Source organism: Coturnix japonica, chromosome Z (genome assembly GCF_054131305.1).
Source record: "Coturnix japonica strain WE chromosome Z, WE-NBRP24, whole genome shotgun sequence".
NCBI lineage: Eukaryota > Metazoa > Chordata > Aves > Galliformes > Phasianidae > Coturnix > Coturnix japonica.
The window spans coordinates 8,564,654-8,586,590 of NC_140702.1; the positions used below are offsets into that span (position 1 = coordinate 8,564,654).

The 21,937-nt window shown below is 35.9% G+C and overlaps 1 protein-coding gene across 2 annotated transcripts in view; it reads left to right on the plus strand.

The window, feature by feature from the left end:
• Positions 1 to 21,557, plus strand: part of PRR16 (proline rich 16) — a 137,526-nt gene extending 115,969 nt beyond the window's left edge. For both annotated transcript variants that reach the window (XM_085527922.1, XM_085527921.1), the window contains exon 3: positions 19,735 to 21,557. The gene's annotated coding sequence lies outside the window, so the exon portion shown is untranslated. The remainder of the gene's footprint in view (positions 1 to 19,734) is intronic.
• Positions 21,558 to 21,937: the final 380 nt, after the last annotated feature.

The following is a 21,937-nucleotide window of genomic DNA, read 5'->3' on the forward strand; positions in this document are numbered from 1 at the left end:
CTGTGAACAGCAGTTATTGATGCATATGTAAGCCATGAGCTGTTTCAGATCTGGCTACAGGCAAAAACCTATATTAGAAATCCCTTATGTGCAGTGGATCTGGAGTGTGCTGTCTTCACTTTCTTGAATGGCTGAAAAGTGACAAGGAGGATTTGTATTTTCCTATGAGCCTGAATTTTCCTCATATAGATAAACTTGCAGTCTATCTTAACACTGAGTGTTGTTTGAAGCCACATTTAGCATAATTCTTTTCCCTACTCTTCAGTGTATGGATCTATCCCTTCACTGAATTCTTTACATTACTGTTTCAGTCCTCCCATCACTGCATATATTCCTAATCTTTTGGGTTTTTTTCTCAACTGAAATAAAAATACTACACTGGTATCATTTGTATCACTGTAATTTGTACCATATGTCACCATTGTTTATAGTTTGAACAGAGAGCATAACCATCAAAATTTTCATTAGTTTTAATTAGTGGTATTACAGTGTTATACTCTAATACTCCTTGAGCTTTCACATACTAATATCTTTGAGAATAGTCATGCCTTTCTTTGCATTTCTTAGTGCATAAGTTTACAAATTATGTTGCTCCAGGATTAACTGGCACTATACTGTACCACCAAATTCATAGCATCAGTAATGTGATGAGTTACTGATTGGATGTGGCTTTTGAAAAATGACTGTTACTTAAGACTTTGCATGGTCAAAAATAAATAAATAAATAAATAAATAAAAGCTTTTATAGCAGAATATTTTTGCTTATGAGTAACATTTATTTTCAGATTACCAATAAAATTTTCATAGAGCATTCTTTCATCACAGCATCATTCAAGGTTTGAGCAAAATATCATGTGTCAGGAAAAAAAAGGGTTCTGTGTCTGCCCTTGTTGGAAACTTGAGGCCACATAACATCAGATTCTAGCTGGCGACTTTTGAGACCATTTTTTTCTATAGCAAGTCAGCGTTTTTCCAAAATGCTGGGCACTTACAATTACTGTATGTATGTTAACTCTGCATTTCAGTACCACCAGCAGATATCACTGTCTTGAGTATGTCAGGCAAAAGAACAGCATGTAGATGCTATGCGTTCTTTTTAGAGATCAAAATTATTGTAATTTTATTTCTGAAGTAGTGGCAGATCCTTTAGGATATTTTTTCTTGAAATTATTCATTTACTTTCCATTCTTATTAGCCTTGCAGAGAATGAAAGGCATGAGTGCATAAGGTAATCCCAAAGCCAGTTCATAAAACGTTCAGGTTAGATGAAAGGCGGTGAATTGTGATTAAATAACTAGGCAGCAGCTCAGGCACTTTGCATGTACAGATGAACACAAATAGATGGAAATATTGTGAGGTCTCATGTCTTGATTCCCATACACTATACTGGCAAGCTTTGACTGATATGAAATCTCATTTCTGATTGCTTCCACAGGCCAGAATCTTTTCTTGAGGTTTCTGTTACTTGTAATACTTATCCAAGGAGCCACCCAAAGCAAAGAATATCTCTCATTTTCTATTGCTTGCCTCCATAATATAGTATGGATCTTTCTGTTTAGTTATTTGTGGTTCAGTAAATCCAGGAAGAGGATCCAGAGGGAAAGGATAATTTGATGCCTTGCATTGCTGTAATCAAAGACCTCCTGAGAGTTACAACAACTGCTTATCTTCCATGCGTCTTACAAATGCTGAAATTACCAATCGAAACAGTCAAGAAGAATTCAAAATGAGGAGGCAGTGCTATGAATTATTTGGGCTTAAGTCTGTAATGAGCCTGCAGAGCTGTGCGGTGTATTTTGATGGGATAAATTACAGTGACTGAGTTAGGGCACTATTTGTGTCTATGTGAAAGCTAGTACAGTTATTCTGTCTGTCTATTTTTATTTTACTTTTGGGCACTGCATAGGTAATGCAAATATAAGAGAGTGAGTAACTATTGTTCCTCCAAGGACAAGAGTGAAGGGCATTGCAAAGAAAGATATTTGAGCTATGTGGGTAGAAAATCTGTAATAAGCAGGTAACGCCAGAGCTATGTTGCTTTGGTGATCTCCAAGGAGGAAGTGTTTAAAAAATAAAAAAAAAAAATTTTTTTTTTTTAAATTACTTTTTGAAAGTTGTTGAATTCTAGAACGCCACCAGAAAGACCAAATGTGGAGTGAGCCTGCAAGGCCACAGAAGGAGATCTTTGTTCAAATCCATTTTCATTCTTATCCCTTCAAACAATGTGGCTTTTTCCATACATTATTTTATACCAGTTGTCGAACTGAAACTTTCTATTTAAAAATTCAAAGACTTTGTGGTATTTGAAGCATACTGGGTGTAATGAAGAGGTTTTCAGATGCACCTGAAAAATTCATCCTATTTCAGATCCTGATGGAACGTTTTTGCTTGTAGTTTGTGTGCTTAGTGCCCTAAGGTGGCTGTCAAAATCTTCTTGAGTAGCACAGTGTCATGATAGAAATGAGGAGCAAGTCAGATTTTAGTACAATATTTATTTCTTTGTTTATAATCCTCTTTCATCAGAGTCCTTCCATCACCTGCAGTGAGTCATTAGCTGCAGTCATGCTCCTTCTTACCCAGTGACTCATGTGTTATTTTCTCCCAAAACTTACAGATTCAGCAAAACAAGTAGGCAAAACCCATACTAAAGAGTCATTTGTGACTGGTGATCATAGTGCTCTTCTAAATAGAAGACTGGAGTTCAAGGACAGTCATATAATGCACATTGCATTTCTCACTAGTAGAATGATATTTTAAAATATTTTTCCATCTTTTCCTACTCTTTTCATTCTCTTCTACTTGCCTTCTTCTCTGGGTGCGTCACAAAAGGAAAGGACAATTTTTGGGGTTGGACCTAATCTTGATCAATTATGAACAGGAGAAGGTGTGCTCAAAAGGAAATCCAATGGGAAAATTTTTGTAGCTGAATCTCAGTCAATTCTGAATGTCAGGCCAAATGCTTTTGTGTACCTACAATAAATAAATAAATAAACAAAACAAAATAAAATAAAATAAAATAAAATAAAATAAAATAAAATAAAATAAAATAAAATAAAATAAAATACAATAAAATACAATAAAGTACAATAAAATACAATAAAATAAAACAGCACCAACATATGTAGGTTGAGAAATGCACCTTGTAATCTCTAGTGTTCACTATTAAGCATATGAACTTTCAGGATAGTAATTTTATCATCTCTACAACTAGATTTAGCTCGTAGTCCATAAGCTACAACTAGGTGAATTCTGAAGGACCTTTCTAAGGTAAGCCAGAAATTTTGTACATTATTGAGACCAGAAATTTTACAAAGCCTTGGAAAACCCAGGATATGTCTAGGAATTAAAAGGTGAAATATTTCCTTTTCTCCTTTTTTGCTATATTCTTCATCTTGACAGAGAAAAGCTCATTAGTGCTTTGTTTTAGTGTAAAAAAGTTGTTGGGTTTTTTTTTTCTTGAACATTTGTCAGTGTGGTTTAAATGAGTGTTCATGGATCATGAATTGTAGATACCTTCCAGGTGTCTGTCATCTTATCAATTGCTGTAAAAGTTGAATCTTGGGAATTTAAGATGAGAGCATGTTAAGAATTTGGTTCTTTGGAAATTATTCAACATTATGAATTCTGATTCAACATCTGGAATTTGGTAATAATCATTTTGATTGGGCAAAATCTGTACATTCAGTATATCTGTATAATCAGTATATGCTCAGTCTTAATGGGTTATAAAGAAGTACAAAATAAGATTTCCCCATCAGGGTTTTTCTTGTCCTGCATTCTGTTATATTTTCATTTCCCTACTGTTATATATTGTCCCTCTCCAGCATAACTCAATTTTGCTCTATGCTTTTTAAAGTGCATTCAGTTTCACTTTTCTGGAGACAACTGCCTTTTTCGTGGTCATCTCATTACATCTCTGCTGATGTGGCTCACTGGAATCAAATGATGAGCTTAGGCAAGAATGGTGCTTAGGTGAGGATCACTGCCTTTAACTACTGTTGCGGCCAAACTATGGCTCCATCCTGCTTACACATCCTATCTACTGTAAATAATTCAACAGTTTTCTCATTGCAGGCTCACCAGGAGGAGTGGGTACAGCACATAGGCTTTTGTTTTTGCAAGCAGGCAGGGTCAGGTGAAAAACAGTAAAAGCAGTGGCTTGGGGTGCTAATGAGGGTCAATTTAAGAGTAGAACTGAATTGTGAGAGTGAATTAATTCTATAGCAAGTAAGAACTTCAGATAGTCCATGATTTTGAGTTCTTATAGATAAGGCCATAATACAAAACTATTCCGGGCTTTTAATTGCAGATAACATAGTTGTAAATTTTTTCTTTTCATCTTGGAGCTAGGTACAAGAGAGGTGCTACCTGTCCTGCATGTGCCTCAAATACAGACAGAGGAAAGTCAGTACTTGTATTGCATAGCATCTCTAAAACACACCTGTCTAAAATGCAGGGAATTGGTTTGAGTACAAACAAGCTTCATCCCTCTTGATAAGGTCAGAATTTTATAGATTCTATGAATTACATGAATTCTATAAATTCTATGAATTTTACTTAAGAAGAACTGCATAAGGAAATCTTTCTTATTAAAGTATAAATGATTGAACATCTAATATAGAAATTTTCATCACTGCTGTACTGCTTGTCTCACAAGTTATTGCTCTTGCAGTGGAATACAGTCATGTTAATATGTACATGTAATCTTTATAACAATACAAATACAGGAATATACACAGTTTGATACACAGAAAATAACACAGTTTGATAGAGCAAAAACTCAGCTATTTTTCAACATAGTCACCACCATTAGCCATCCATTTTTTTTACCAATATAGCCTGCATTCCACACTCATGAATATGGCCATCCAGAATGTGGGTTGCACCCTACACCATCTCAGCTGTGCTGACATGCACTGCTTGCTCTTCAAACATTCAGCAAGCATCAGTTAAAGAGTCAACTTTTTTTCTGCATGGAGGAATTCAGTGACACACCTGTGCTTCATGTGCACTTAGATGTCAGAGCCATTTCTCAGACTGCCATCTGTCACATTGCAACAAAATGTAACAGAATATTGGTTTGAAGGTTCAACCTTTACTGCCATATCCCAACGTCCACCTCTGATATCATGGGCCAACATAATAAAATAGAAGGCACTAGTTCTGGAGCAGTCCTTGTATAATCATTTTACTATTTGATTTGGAAAGTCTTATGTTGTCATCCTATTTATTACCTTATCATCATTACAAAATCATAGAATGGCTCAGGTTAGATAGGACCTTAAAGATCATCAAGTTCCAGGTCTGCTGCCATAGGATTGCCAGCCACTATATCAACCTGCCCGGGATCCTATCAAACCTGGCCTTAAATGTTTTTTAGAGATTGGGCATCAACAGCCCCTCTGGGAACTCTTCCAGTACCTTACCACCATCTTAATAAATTCTTTAAACATCTAACCTAAACTCTCCCTTTTTTGTTTTAATCATTCCCCCTTGGAGAGAGATGGATTTGAAGGCTGAATTGACAAACCCTTAGGTGACACCACTCATGACAGGCCTCCACTTAGTCTCAGAACCATTGATAACAACACTCTGGCTATGACAATCAAACCAATCATTTATCTACATAGCAATTCAGCCTTCAAATCCATCTCTCTCCAATTTAAAGATAAGGATGCAACGTGGGAACATGTCAAAAGCCTTCCAAAAGTCCAGGTAGATAACATCAGTTGCCCAGTGTCCACCGACGTCTTCACACCATCATAGAAGCCTGAGAAGGCTTCAAAATAAATCAATATAATTTTAAATTTTGCATTCAGCTAGTTTTATTGAAATTATAATAAAGTGATAAATACATACGAAGATGAAGAAAATATATCTCTTGAAAGTACTGTGAATCTTATAATCAATTTCAGTAGGCTTGTTAGGAGTATAGAAAATAACTTTAAAATAATTAAATTTAAATTGCTCAAGCATTTCTTCACTAAATGCTGGGTTAAATATTAGACAATATACCTCATTTATTTGCATTTAGCTCAACTATTTGGCTTTTTAAAGGGAAAAAAAGAAATCTGAGACATTTCCATCTCCGTTTTTGTACTAATATGATTTGACAGCTGCAATAAAATGAAGCCATTGCTAATTGCTTCTACATAGAGATTTATTAAGGAATTTCTATCTGAATAGCAGAATACTTGTATTTGAAATAAAACCTCTGGAAGAGAAATTACATTTTGGTTACTGCTGATGTATTCTTATCAGCTATTGTAGCTTTCAGCTAACTTAGTTTGCCCTTATTGAACTTTCCTATTTAGGGGAGCAATTCATGTGATAAGGGAGGAAAGACAGTACATGGAAAGTATTATACACCACTAATCTCTATTATAGAAAATCCTTGCATACTAGATAATCCCCTTTATTAAAAAGTGTATAGTTAAGAGTTCAGCCCACATGCGAGATAGAAGCTTCATGCCTTTTGGTTGCTATCTGGAGCTCTGCTGCTACGTTTCTAATAAAATTAGAAATATGACAAATCTAGCTAGTAACACTAACCTTGGAGTCTAAACCATGAAAAAGAAAAGAGAAAGGTAGTAATTTCACATTTCTACTGCTGTCACCATCTGAGGGGGTGACTAGGCTGCATTATTTTCAACAGTTGAAGTCATCAATGTTTAAATGTAAATCTGAAAGGAAGGCCAGTATATTCTGACTTATCCTGAAACTAAAACATGATTGGTTATCTCTCCAGCTGAAATAAAAAACTGAAATCTTCCACTCAGTTCAGCAATCAGCTCCTCTAGCTGACACAAGTCCAAATGTTCTATTTCATTCACTCATAAATGAAGCATGGGACAGATGTGCTAGATTTACAAATTGCTGGAGGAGATAATGTCTGCAGACTGTCTTTCCTTCACTCTCTTTTACTAAGTGTAAGAGGAATCCAAATTAAGTTGCTTCCTCTGCCTCAGGCATGTTGAACCCATGCAGTCAGGTTAGATATTAGGGGGAAAAAAATCTGCTAAGAAAGAGTGGTGAGGTGCTGGAAGGGTCTGTCAGGTAGGTGGTAGAGTCATTGCCCCTGGAGGTGCTCAAGGGACATATGGATGTGGCAATGTGGGTTGTGGTCAGTGGATGTGCCAGGGATGGGCTGATAGTTGGACCTGATATGGCCTCTTCCAACATTAATAATTCCATGATTCTGTGATTTCCATGAGAATGAAGCATGTCCTCTTTCTGCTCATGGCTTCCCAAAAACAGTGATAGAGGAAGGTGTTGCTAGAGAGTAGTATGATCTGGGAACTTCTTTTCTGTTAGGGAAAAGCAAAAAGTTATAAGTTATCAGTTATAAGGCATTGTTCTTATTTCATCCATACTGTCCTATGCCTGAAGAATGGTCTGAACTCCTTGTCTGCAGCCCCCACAAAACACATGCCCTCTTTAGCTTGCTTGACATTTACAAAGACTCTGCTAAGGGCACTCTTTGTCTGGGGACACTACAGCCAAAGCCTCCTACCAAGACTTCCTTGTCAGGATTCCATGCAGTGAGCTGCTGCTTCTGCAAGCATGACCACACACTTTGTTCTTGCTTTGTGCCAGCATTTGAACACTTAATTTCTAGTTTGAACACCTAAACAGAAGGCAGAAAACTGTCAAAGTTCTGTCCTTATTTCTCAGGTCCCACGCTGGAAGTTAGCTTTTCCCTACACACTAAGGACTGCAGTCTTTGACTCTATCCATCTTCCCCCATCTTGATTCCTTGTCTGTCATAGGAAAGCTTTACTTAAGTGTACATGATGACTCATTTAACTGCTGCTCATGCTGTTGAATACAGTCTTTTCTTCTGCTCTGTACTAGAATATATTTAGACACCTCCTGAAACAATCTAACATTTTGTTTTCAAAGAAATCATGTTCACAGTTCTATTACAACATTTAATAGAAGATTATGGAAGGATGTATCTACCAATTCCATTCAGCAGGTATAGCTTGTTGCTGGGAGGATGGTAACACTTGACTCAAAAAGAAGGCTGTCACTGTAGCAAAACCCCTGTCAGAAGTGAGATGTGAGCTGGTTATTTGTCCATTGCATTCCTTGCAGGTTTGACATATCACATGAAGATTTTGTTACATCAGCAGTGAGCTTAGCCATACTCATCTTGAATTATGATTGCCTTGTGTCCAACAGCACAAACAGTTTTTGTATTTCTTCTTTGTTTTCTTGTTGGAAAATCACTGTGAGACAGGTAAAATGGTTTACAAGTGTAAAAATAATATATTTGCTTCTAGTAGTGCATAGGTATTGGCGCCTTGTTTATCATCTAGCAAATGTACTTTGTAAGTTAAGCATTTCTATGTAAGCAGTAAGCAAGTACTTTTAATTAATGATACAGATTATTCTACTTATTAACTCTATTTATTGTCCCAGAACACATTTTTGGGTATAAAATATAAACAGAAGCAAGAAATAAAAGCAAGCTGTTACAGTTTTCTTCACCTGAAAAATTCTGGATTCCTCTTGATTCCTCTTTTAGGCATTAAGAGTTAAAAGGCTCTTAAATAACATTAAATAGAAATTATGATGAGTACATTCCTTGGCATTATCTTCAGAAAACAGTATCATCTTGCCAAAGCAACTCCTATTGGCGTGGCAAGGGAAATGAAATCTGTTGTATTTTTCACAGTTATTTTAATTGGACAAGAATTCAAAATAAAGTACTTCACCTTTCCAGCAGTCCAACATCAGTTTTTTCACTCAATAAATAAATAAATAAATAAAAATAAACAGAAGTCTGTTTGTTGTGATTGGACGATGCTGATTTGCTGATTTGTCAGCTATTTGCAAGGGTATTATCTAAATTATGGATTCAGTGGGCTGTACTTCTTTGCTGCAAAGAATGTTGTTTTGTCAGGGTCCTTAACAGGGGACACATTTTTTGATTAATGCAACAGTGTCAAGTTTGTTGGATAATTTCCTTTCTCCTAAAGGCTAACAGAACACAAGTGAGATTATCCTTTGAGCTGCTGGTACTGTATTGTTTTGTCTAAGCTAATATTTGTGCTTATTTTTTGGAGGTTTTAGTTTTAAGAGAAAAGAAGGAATACAGGAAAAGAATATATAACTGAATAGACAAAAAGCATCTACTTTTCTGGGCTTTTTTAATTTTCTTTCTCATGAATAGGTAACAGTTTACTGTCTTCCGGACTCTCTAGCTCTGGTACAAGTGGCCAACAGAGCTTCTGGGGGTCTTTTGTCATTTTCAGTTATACTTGTTGCATTGGTGCTCACTCTTATCCTTCTTACCTCTTCATTACTTTAAAAGAGTAATGGATGTCAGTGGGGACACATGAACACCTCCCAGAGCATCTGCTGTGATTTCCAGTGACTCTTATGAGTAAAGACTATCTCCATGCAAGGTCATGGCTGCAAACAGGTTGACATTAGGCTTTGAGATTATGCAACTGAGAATTTGCTTTGTTTCAAATACATAACCTGAATGTTACAAAATCATAGGAAATGTTTAAGAGACATATTGACATATTTTAAACCACAGGATAGATTTAAAGGAAAAAAAAGTAGAAAATAGACATCAAATATGTTGGGGTTTTTTTCTGTTTGTTTGTTTTATTAAAACTTTCTTAAGTGGACTTTGAAAGATTAGGGAAATTTTGTGAACATTAAGTACTTCTAATAATTTTGACTGCTTTAGTAAGAGGAAGCCAGTTCTGGATGCATTAATTATAGAAACCAAAGTCAAGTGTCTTTGCTGCATACCAAGGCAGATAGAAATCCCATGCTGCATGAAAAAGAATTAACACTGATTTTGGTTTTCTGTTCTGTGCAGATGAGGAAGTGCCTGAAGAGATGTTTCAAATATCCATTTGTAACTCAGTTTCCAGTGCTGCAAACTCCCTCCATTTGGACTGTAGCTTGGAAAACAGCATTGGAAAGGAATTTAGACAACAAAGTGGGCACACAGTTTTAAACACAGTTCCAATCGATAAAGCCCATTCTAATCCTTGATGAAATCACACTTTTGCTACAGACTTTCTTATATATATGACTGAGATGCATATATCCTGTTTTATTCTTGTCTTTAACTTCAAGGCAGTCCATCAAAATGACAAACCTCTGTTGTGAAGTGCTCAAATAATCACTGGCCCCATAGTCGGTGGTGGTTTGTTAGCCATACAAACAGTGTATTTGAGGCCTTTGCTTAATGTGCAAAGCACTGCACTACATATTTTGCTAGGAACCTTTGCCTCAGCAGGATCATCATCAGAGCTTACTGGTATGTATGAATTTTGATCTTCTATTATTGGCTAGAGTATCTATTTTGTTAACCAAATCACTCCAAAGCCAGATGAGCACAGATTCTTCTATTGAATCAGGACTAGCCAGCCAGGGTTGCTGTGCAAGCCAATCTGCACTGGCAAGACTTGTGAGATTTGCAAATGCAAATGTAAAAAACCCACTTATTTAAAAATCTCATGATTTTATTTTGTGAGCCAAGAATTTTAGCATATCTGATGGACATGAAAAAGGTTTTAACAATGAGATGCTTTATGATTTTGAATTTTTCTTATGATAAGAGATCAGAAACTCGGGTAGTCTATTGCCTGTGAAATAATCCCCTTTTCCTGCTGAGGCTTATCAGGGATATCTTAGGTGATGACTGAGAGAAATAAAGTTCCTCAAAGCCTAAGCAGAGATAGCAGAGATAAGCATTGTTGCTAGTATTATGTTTGACTGTCCCATCTGGTTGTGTATGACACTGTATGTCATTAGATATGAACTAGGGGGAAAAAAAAAAAAAGTTATCCTTAAATTTGTCAAAAAAAATTGCTTCACTCAAGTCTCAAGTTAAAGGCAGTCACAGGTGACAGGATGAGGGGAAATGGCCTCAAGTTGTGCCAGGGGAAGTTTAGGTTGGCTGTCAGGAAACATTTCTTTACAGAAAGGCTTGTTAAGCGCTGGAATAGGCTCCCCAGGGAGGTGGTTGAGTCACCATCCCTGCATGTGTTTAAGAAGCATTTGAATGTGGTGCTTGGACATGATTTAGCAGAGAGTTGTTGGAGTTGGGGTAGTATGGTTTGGACTCGATTGTCCTTAAAGTCTTTTCCAACCTGAGCAATTCTATGATTCTATGATTCTATTCTGGGACCCATAGCAGACCTGTAAAACCAATGAAGTGAATGTTAATCTTCTCTTCCTTTGTTTTTCTTCCAAAAAAGACCTGAAATTTTCTGTTGTGTTTCAAATGTCACATCAACATAACACAGTTCTAAAATCTCCTTTGTAGGATTAGTGATTATTTAACTGCACCATTTTGAACACCTACTGGAAGGATTAATTGTGTTTATCTCTGATACATTTGCCTTTTAAATATCAGTTGCACATGGCTGGAGCTGTGCATAAATTTGCATTACACACTCCTGATTGCTGCAAAGCCTCAGAGCCCTTCTTCTCCTGATGGATTTCTGCCCAAGATTCAGCTGTGAGCCACTCACACTTTAGCAGCTAAGAGCAGAATTCTCCACTCTTGAGAACCATGACACAAACATTTCATTTTATAGTAAAGAATGTGAATATGAGTATATTCACCAAGTGGTATATCATGGAATTGCTGTGACCTTTTAGTCATGTCAGCATGTTTTGGGGGAAAAAGGCAGCAGTGTTGGTGATCTCCACATTTTGTGGCAATGAAATTTATTTTTAATTTTCTGTAGGAAAATGTTTGTGCCAAATGACAAAGGAGAGAATACTTCCTGTAACATGTCTGTTAGAAAGCAGCCTGTTTTCAGCTAGAATCAAGAGGTATTTCAAACCTCAGTGGGCACATCTGGAGAAAGGCTGTGCCAAGGAATTTACAGATATATTCTGATGTGTTTAGAGTCTTTTTGGCTTGTGGAGTAGGCATAATTCTGCAAAGCTGGTGTATTCCTTGATTAATTTGAAATAGAATCAAGATCAATAAATGACCACCAATAAATAAATAAATAAATAAATAAATAAATAAATAGAGGTAGAAATACTGATAGTTACATTATGTACTACACAATTTCTTTCAGTGTATGTACTTTTTTAAAAAATAAGGAAGCGTAGAGCTGCCAGTTCCCTTATCCATCCTTCCTAGCTCCGGGCTAAATAAGAAATGTTATTCCTGTCAACTGGAAGATGTATCCTGGGAATAATGGTTTTCAAACTATTTGTGCTTCTTTAGGATGCGTAGTTATAAAAAACAAAAACAAAAAACCTTCTAAATTCTGAAAATGAAAAGAAAGCCCTCTCAACTTTCTCTTGACTGACTTAAAAGTATAACACATTAACTATGAATTTTTATGGAACAAACAAAAAACTACCACAGAAAAGGAGGGAGTTGCTGTCTAACCTATCAAACCTTCCACATCTTTGAGTGTCTGCCAACAGCTAGAATGTATAAAGGTACCTTCAATAAATGGGGGTGAATGGTGGTAGTGTACAAGGATTAATCCTCGATGAAATAGGTACAGTAATGATAGAAACTTTTCAACAACATATACTGGATCTGAAGTTCTTTGGCAACTCTTTGCAAAAGGTACTTCACGCTTAGTATTTTTATTTAATTACTTGCTTGCTGGTTTCACCTGTGGTAAGCTAGCTGGATAAACCTAGATTGGCAGTTCCTCAGTTGTGTTACTAGCTAATTTCTCACTAATCATTAGGAATAAAAAGTTAATTCTGTTGGGAATTTAGCAGTCTTCAGCATCTCTTTCTTTGCTTATCTCTGTTCTACCTCCGTTTGACATAGATACACATTCAAGCTAATTAGTGAAATTTACTTTGATCAGAATGAAAAGAAGGGCAAAAAGAAGAGCAAAATGATTAAAATAGTGACATAAGTTACCCAGCTGTTAGGCTTAAAAGCCTATTTTTAAGCCAAAAGAACTGAAGAGTGAATTGATGGATTTCCTGGATCATGTTGTTCTCCAGATTCCTACAAGGGACTGCCTTTCCGCATTTTGGATGCAGAGCAGGATCCCCACTGATGGGGATCAATCATCCATCCAAAGATGGATGATGCTAAAAGCAAGTTTGTGTTTACCTATAGGGCCTATTTGTTTGTTTCAATGTAAAGAGAGTGAATAGGAGATATCAAAACTCATCTCACAGTTTGTTCTTGTAGGTTCAATGTTTGGGAGTATTTACCTTCTGAACAGGTGAAAGCAAAATCTGTAATTCCAAATTTGTAAATAATGTTAAAATAATAAGTTTTTCTTAGTTAAGAAATGTAATAGATAAACATTTCAAACCTGGTGTTCAAGTACCATCACATACCATTACAGTGACTGTCCATACATTCAATTTTGTTTTGATAGCATCATTACAGTCTCTCTTCTAGTGATGTATCTAAGCCAAGTGACTACTGTTCTAGTTTTCACCCCAGTAGCTCATCTACTGCTGTTGTCACATTTGAACTATGGGGTTGAATGTGACCTTGTGAACAGCAGTCTGCTGGCAATCTGGTGAATATTTTCCAGTATCTGTCCTGTAGTTAACCCTAGTCAGTAGAAGAAGGAGAGATTTAATACATGTGTGCATAAATTATAAATACATATTATATATACATAAATATATTTTTTAAAAATTCATAAATATTTTTGTGTATCTCTAAATATAGGAGTGCATTCTATTAGAGATATTGATAAGCAGGCATTTAAATACACCTCGCTTTGGCTGTTTAAGCAAGTCTACATCAGAATCCTAACTGTAAATGAAATCTTTGAATACCCACGTCTTGGAAAGGATAGCTCAAATCTTATATTATGTGCTATCATGGAGAAGCTGATTTCCTCTTTGATTAATTCTTGATTTTTCTGTGTCAAATGGAAGACAAAATGTAGTCCAAATGTAGTGATTTGAGAAAACAGATGTTCTGGGTACTAGTAAACACAGAAAATGGAGAAACAGACACTCCACGAATTCTTCTGTGAGCAGTTGTCTCATGAACGATATATTATAACAAACCCAAAACTAATGGAAGAAGAAATAGGCTTCCTAACTGTGTATTCATCTTTAGCATAACCAATTCTATCTTTAGACATGTTTTTGAAACAGTGACACGTTTTACCAACAGGTAAGTAGATTAGGGGCCAAAATTTGAATGTAAATGGGGAAAAAAAAAAAAAAAGAAAGAAAGAAAGAAAGAAAGAAAGAAAGAAAGAAAGAAAGAAAGAAAGAAAGAAAGAAAGAAAGAAAGAAAGAAAGAAAGAAAGAAAGAAAGAAAGAAAGAAAGAAAGAAAGAAAGAAAGAAAGAAAAAGTGAGAGAGAGAAAAATAATAAAAATGTTATGTTTCAAACAACTTTTACTTAGCAAGAAAACACAATCTTACTTCTCTAGCAAAATTTATGGATACTTATCTTACTAGTGAAAGGGCCTCTTACTGTGGCACTAAGCTGCTAGAGTTTCCCAGGACATGTGAAGAAGATTTTTTCCAGTTTTCCAGTTTTTCCCTTCTGGCATTTTGGAGCTAATGTGTGCCCTCGTGGCCAAAAAGGCCAATGGCATTCTGGGGTGCATTAAAAAGAGCGTGGCCAGCAGGTCAAGGGAGGTGATCCTCCCCCTCTGCTCTGTCCTGGTCAGGCCTCATCTGGAATACTGTGTCCAGTTCTGGGCTCCCCAGTACAAAAAGACAGGGATCTCTTGGAAAGAGTCCAACAGAGGGCCACAAAGATCGTGAAGGGAAAAAAAGAAGCCTAAGATGGGACCTGATCCAGGTCTATAAATATCCAAGGTGTGGTGGGCAAAGTGGCGAGGCCAGACTCTTTTCAGCAGTGTGTGGAGACAGAACAAGAGGAAACAGCCACAAACTGGAGCATAGGAAGTTCTGCACGAATGTGTTCAAGAACTTCTTTATGGTGAGGGTGACGGAGCACTGGAACAGGCTGCCCAGGGGGGTTGTGAAGTCTCCTTCTATGGAGATATTTAAGACCCACCTGGAAGCCTACCTGTGAGACCTGGTGTAGGGAACCTGCTTTGGCAGGGAGGTTGGATTTGATGATCTCTGGAGGTCCCTATCAATCCCTATGATTCTGTGGTTCTGTGATTCTGTGAATATTTTGGAGTTTAGGCAGAACTCATGGGTTACCCTAATGTAGGATACTGACTTTTATATTGTGATGATATCACACGGTAATTTTGGTTGCCCAGATCTTAGCTCTGTTGAGGATCAAAAAAAAAGGCTTAGTCCCACAAATTCCTTTTCTCTAATTTGAAATGTCTGGGACATGATTGAGTAAAACACTGCAGCATATATATATTTTTTATGCACACACATGCACTTTCACACACACACAGTTTGCTCCAGAAGTAATGCCTGCAATTTATTTTGATGGAAGCTACACCTCTGCTGCCATCTGCTGCCATGGCAACAAAATGTAATAGAATATCTGTAGGAAGGTTCAACTTCTACTGCCATATCACCATCAGCCACCTCTGATATCATGGGCCTACATCATAAAGTAGGAGGTGTTACTTTTGGGGTAGCCCTCATGTATATTATATAGAGAGAGCTGAGTTGCAGCAGCTCTCAAAGCCAATATTCTGATGGTCATTTTGTTGTGCAAAAACACAAAGACTGTAAACTTTAATTAACACTTTAATAAGCATTATGTGTTCAGTCCAAAGTGTACATTTAATAGATGCTTTCATCATATACTTAGTGATGCAGTCTGTAGATTTCTATTTAGGACAAGATTTGTAAACTATATATAGAGCTACTTTTATAGAAAGCTCTAGAGATGGAACAACAGAACTTGATAGCTAAATAACATAAGGAAAGATTAAAAAGGTAGTAAGAATGATATTACTGTAGAAACAAATACATGCTGTCAGAATAAAGAAAAAAATGAAAATGAATAATTGCAGGTGCTTTAAATTTGCATGCATGCCATTTATAATTTTTTTTAAAAAAATCTTTGAGAGAAAAAGAAATCCAATCAGCAATTAGGAATTCTTGTTTTCTGTTTGGTAAACAAAGTATTTAGAGGCTGAAATGGTAGGAGTATAGCTCTGTCACATAGAAATCAGTATTCCGAAGCTTCTGGGAAGAAAAAAAATAGGAAGAATTACAAAGAAGTGTTGTGGTGGATTTGTTAAAATACTGCATTTTTTATGCTTTAAAGATTTTACTGACATGGATGTCTCCAGAGGGCTATAAAATGGGTAAATAAGAAAAAAAGAAAAAAAAAAAAAAAAAAAGTATGCTAACACTGGCCTATATAGTTAAAACATTGATAGAGGAGTAAAACACTTGGTAAAAAATTGTTCTTGCATTTGGCAGCTTTCCTGTAATCACAAAACACAGACACTTTTATCTGGCTTGTGACTAAAAATGTGTGTCTTCTGAAGTCCATTGCTTAAATTTATACCTAACATAGTACTCTAAAGGCCAGGCGATATATTTTGGACAATAAGGGCAGCAAAGAAAGGGCCTACAAAAACATTCTGTTCCATATCAATAATACTTTCCTCTTTTGAAGGAATTAGAGTAGTAATCCATCTGACCTGAAACAAAAACTGAATTTAAATAGATGAAATATTCTATATCTGAATGTAAATACTTCCATATCTTTCAGGTGTAACTGAGAAGCTGAACTAAAAGCTGCTGCTACTTACCAGTATTTAGAAAATACATGTAATTCAGGAGGGTTTGTTGCTCTGTGATTGCTTTTTCTCATACTTGTCAAAACGTGAGTGAAGCTAATAGATTGGCTGGTGCTCAGACCGCCAGCATGCTTATGCAAGGTAACAGCATATGTTCAATTCATACTGTTAGTGCAAAAATAGCTCAAATAATGGAGATTTTAATTAGTCTAGATGAGACTGATTTGAGGTTTATGTAACTTAGTGTTAATCAAGTCTCTCTCTCCCTCTTGACTGAATGTGAAGCTGATTCCTAATTTTTTCTCTTCTTCGTAATAAAAGGGGGTAGACATGCATAGAAATTCACATTTACCTCCTCAGTTTCTGCCATCATTGGCAGTTACTACTGCACTTGTCAGTTAAAATTTGATAAATATCTTCTCTATCACTTGTTTGGCATATTTCTATCCAACCACTACAAAATCAAAGCACATTTTTAATTCATTAATATTATAAATTGAGCTTGATTATCTTTCCACTTTGAACTTGTTTATTCAGTTAAAATTGAATAAGTTATCTGGATTTCATTTGAACTTGAATTTAAATTGAATAAATTCTTGAATGAATTTTCATCTGTGATTTTCCAGTTTTCAAGAAAAACAGTGGATACTGACAAACAATGGAAAACAGAAAGATTATTTGAGTAACTCTGGCATAGAAGTATAATATGCTTGAGAAGAATGAGTGTCTGCTTCTAAGTGAGAAAGACAGTTACAGTGATTTCTTTTAGTTTCTGGTTTTGAAACTGAATAGTGGAGCTGCAAATGCAAAACTAAGACTGCTAAAACAAAGAAAGCAAAGAATGGGTTCAAGTTAGAAAGCAGCCTCCTGTAGGTTGCCTCAGCCCTTGCTCTTTTGTAAAGTTAGGTGGTTTGCATCATGAGAATACTGAGAAGGCATACTCTGCTGAAGGTATTTTGTAATGATGAATTAAATGTGGTTGTTTGAATGTAGAGCCTCCCTGTCTGAATACCAAAAATACATAAATAAAAAACAGGACATATTTCTTCAATAACTGACCTATTTTCTCTGTGCCTTGCTTCTTCATCTGCATGATGATGGGTAGCAATTAATTTTTCATTCATCCATTTGGGGTGGAAAGAGGAACTGCTTTTTCTGTTTTCAATGCAGGCATTGCCCAGCTTTGGAATTCTTCACTTAATCTTCTAGTTTGGATCTATTATTTATTTATGTCAAAGATGTGCATCACATTTTTCATAACAGTGTAGTTTGATCAGTTTAGCAAAGATATCATTAAAAAACAAAAGGCAAACTTTTCTTCTTTGGTAGAGTATTGGTGAGATTTAGGTGGATGTCATTTGGTCATACAACTGGGAATGAATCATCTTGTGTGAGTTGGTAACTGAATTAGAAAGATGCTGCAGGAATCAAGGTATGTTTGCTATAATATTCAGTTCTTGTGGGCATGTTAGTAAATAATTCCTGAACTGCAATCCAGGGAAGAAAATATATATACATATTACTTTACATACCTACAACTATTCAGCACTGTGCTGTGTTCAGAATAAGTTTTAGGAAGAACTTTTTCCTGAAAGAGAACAAGAAATATTTGCAGCATTTATTTCTTTTGATTATTAGTATTGCTTTTGCATGCATGCTTTTTTGTACAATATCCATCCTGTTTCATGTTAAACTGAACTCTGAGGCAATACCATTATCTTTGTGATTTTTATGAGGTACTGACATACACAAATCATTAGACCAATATATAATTAAAGAAAGAAATTGGGATAGCTGCATTTACATTGATATGAAGAGTTCTTCCATTAAAAAAAACACTGCTAACAGACACATGAGATGCTCATCTTTTTAATGTGAGCCAAAGAAACATTGTTTAGGAAAAAAAATCTGCCACCCCAAGTCAGTTTTCTCATAAATTTATTATACCATGGTCATTAGATTGCTGGGCTACATTGGGCTGGTGTTGTAAACCAGACAGTATTTCTGATTAACTGACATTTTCCTTTGATTGTGGGGGGGGGGAAAACCTCAATTTTTGACATCAGATTCTATTTCCTTTCCTTTCTTTCTTGCCTTTCTTCACCTTATCTTGCCTCACCTTTTTTTCCCATCCTTATCAAAATGAAGCAGAGAATATGTGAATAAAAGGCGAGGTTTATAAAATCCATTTGTAATGGTAAAGAAATAGTTTTCATTCCTTTCACAGTAGGGTAGGTCTAGCTGTAAATCACAACAAGTGGAAGAGGAATTTCTCATTCTTTCCTTCAGACAATGTGAGTTTATAAAATAATCCAAGTAGCTGCCTTACCTATCAGCAGGTAAGTATCCTATGGCCCCACTTTTTTGTGCTGCTTTGTATTGTCTTATAAGTAAATAGACTGAGCCTCGGCGCTAGATTGAAGTACTATTCTCTTTCACTGTCTCAAGGATCATTTTAGTGCATTATATAAATTAAAACCATTTCCCAAAAAGAGACTGTGAAAGACCTAAATCAAAACTCTGAATAGTATTCCGGTGATTAGGAAACTTATCTGTCAGGTTATAATCTCCTGCTGAATTCCAATTTCTGTTTTATTTGAAAATGGGAAATATAATCCAGAATCATAACCTAAATTAGATTTGAAGTCTTAAAAGTTCCTCAAATGCATGATAACTTGTTCTTCATTTATTAAAATCTCAGTAGTTCTGGTTTGGTTTTAAGCTCTTAGGTATACTGTTAAATTGAATTGTTGTTTTAGGTAGATTAGGAAAGGAAATAATCAAAAATTGATCACTTAAACTGTGTTTACTAGTACCTAATCCTAAGATGGATCTAAGATGGTAATGATGGTTTTCTCAGGTTCTATAAATAAACATAATTCTAAGAAAAGAGGTGAAGATAAACCCGCTGAGCACTGCAGAGAAATGTGGCCTGTATCAGTAATACAATGTAGGAGGTCAAGTTTTAGAATATTACAATCCTTTGAACTCTTGGAAAGTGGAACAATCATTCAAAACTATTTTGTTTTCTACTAACTATATCATTTTAAAGTCATGTTTTTATAACTTTGTCCTCATCTTCTTTTTCACAGCACCTTCAGGCTTAAAGGAATATGTATACCTGGAGGCACGTCAGCTAATTTCTTGCATATTAGATTCATCAATGTGACTTCTTGCAGGCCAGATCTGAAAAGGAACCCAACCCTCCATGGATCATAAGAAAGTTCTTCAAGTCAGAGCACAATGAGTCGTGGGTGCAATTTGCATTGAGTCCTCTGTCTCAGATCAGACAGCTGCAAGCGGAGTCCTGGCAAAAGCCACAGCCTTAAATTCCACTTAAGGGGAGCAAAAATAGAGGACTGAAGATCTCGCCCCAATTCAGAAACGTCTCTCTAAGCCTGGCGTTTGAGTTCTGTGCTGAGCAACCAGAGTAACAATCGATGAGCTTTTCGTGGGTCAAGCCAGCATCCAAAAATATTTCCATATGTAGCCAAAAGGAGAAATGAAGCACGTAGGTGATAATAGGATATAAATGCATTTACTGTCACAGGGGTATTTATTGTCCACGGCAAAAGAAGACCTCTGTCATTCCTTGTACATATTGAAAGCCATACAGGAACAGGGCATCGGTGACATTAAACTGCTTAAAAGGATGCTGTCTCCTGTCCTCTACCCAACTTTGAACAAGTTCAGGTGTTAAAGATTGCATCTCAATGCACTTCAAGTTTTTGCACTGTCGCTTCCATTCAGGGTAATGGTGTGTGCCACCGTTTGCACATACAGCCCCAGATTATTGGCCACAATGAGTTGTATTTTGCGGGGGCTCCAAAAGGTGGAATATAAAAGTTAGAACTGAAGAAAAACATTTTGTGCGCTCTTTCATTATGGGGATCTCTTCACTGAAAGGACTGTGGTCCTTTCTTAGGTTTAAATACATACATATACATATATATATATGTATATATATGAAAAAGCATCAACATGATAAGGTGTGTCTAACACGGGGATATAATCTTTTTTAATAGCGTCCTTTTTTTTATCATATTGTTGCAAGGAATTTATTCAATTATACATCCAATCTGTTCCTGTTGAACACTGACATTGCTGTTCCAGTTACTGTTAAAGAGACAAAGTCATTTGTAATATGTATTTGGCATACAAATTTTCTAGCCATTTGTCTATACTTCATGGAGAAATCTAACAGACAAGCAGCATTTTCAGTTTATTTTTCTAAATAAATGTCTTGTTTATATTGTTAGCGGTCACTCATTTGGGCTGGTTTTCATTATCTTCAAAAATGATTCTAAGGCAGAACCAAAACACAGAAATTATTTGTTCATGTGAAGCTGTGATGGTTTGCTGACCGAAAGCTTTAATATAAATATTGTAATTTGTAAAATGACGAAGTATATTTATACAGGCAAATATGTATGGAAAACAAAAGGAGGTATTTTAACTCTTAATTTCAGAACATAGTTTATTTTAATATCCACATGAAGAAATATAGATATATAATGGGATAGATTTTTTATTATCAGTAAGTTTCAGCAAGTGAAGATTTGGGTGTTTAAAAGTGAAAGAAATGTAATCTAGTAAGAGTGGTCTCCCAAATTACAGAGAGAGCCTTTATCAAGTGTTTCACTTTATCCAGAAGCTGTTTTCAGTTGTCATTGTCTTTTGATTTCATTAGGTTTTACTTTGTTTGTTTCTTAGTTTGTTTTAGCATGTTGGCAAGGCCACGCCACTTAATCACAGTCAGTTTAAGTAGTTGCGGTATACAGGGTTGTTCTTTAGAACAATCTGCAGCTTACAGTTATCAGTCATTGTTTCTGTGTACTGTAGTCTTTTGTAATGAAGTTACTGAACATTTCAGTGCTAGAGCTGTTTTGAATAAAGGTGCATATTTTCCTTTTTTCTTAGTCTATTAACTTGTGTGTGATTTTCAGAGCACAGTAAAGCATGTTGATCCCAGTGCACTTTAAACATTCACCTTAAATCCAAAATCTGATTTATAAAGCTGATTTTTTTATTATTATTATTATTTCCATTGCTCTTTGGAACCTGTTAATTGTCCATTTAAAGAAAAATGTGATTTCAAGAACAAAACAACCACAACAACAAAAAAAAAAACTACAATGGAATATTCAAGCCATTTTACCACCCATGGGTTAACCTTGTAATGGGCAGGTATTTTTAAAATATATTGCTCTGCTCTGATAAGTAGTGTACAGGTGTGTCTGTTTGTGTGCATGCATGCACAGCCCTACCCTCTGATGAATGCCAGCTCTCCTGAAG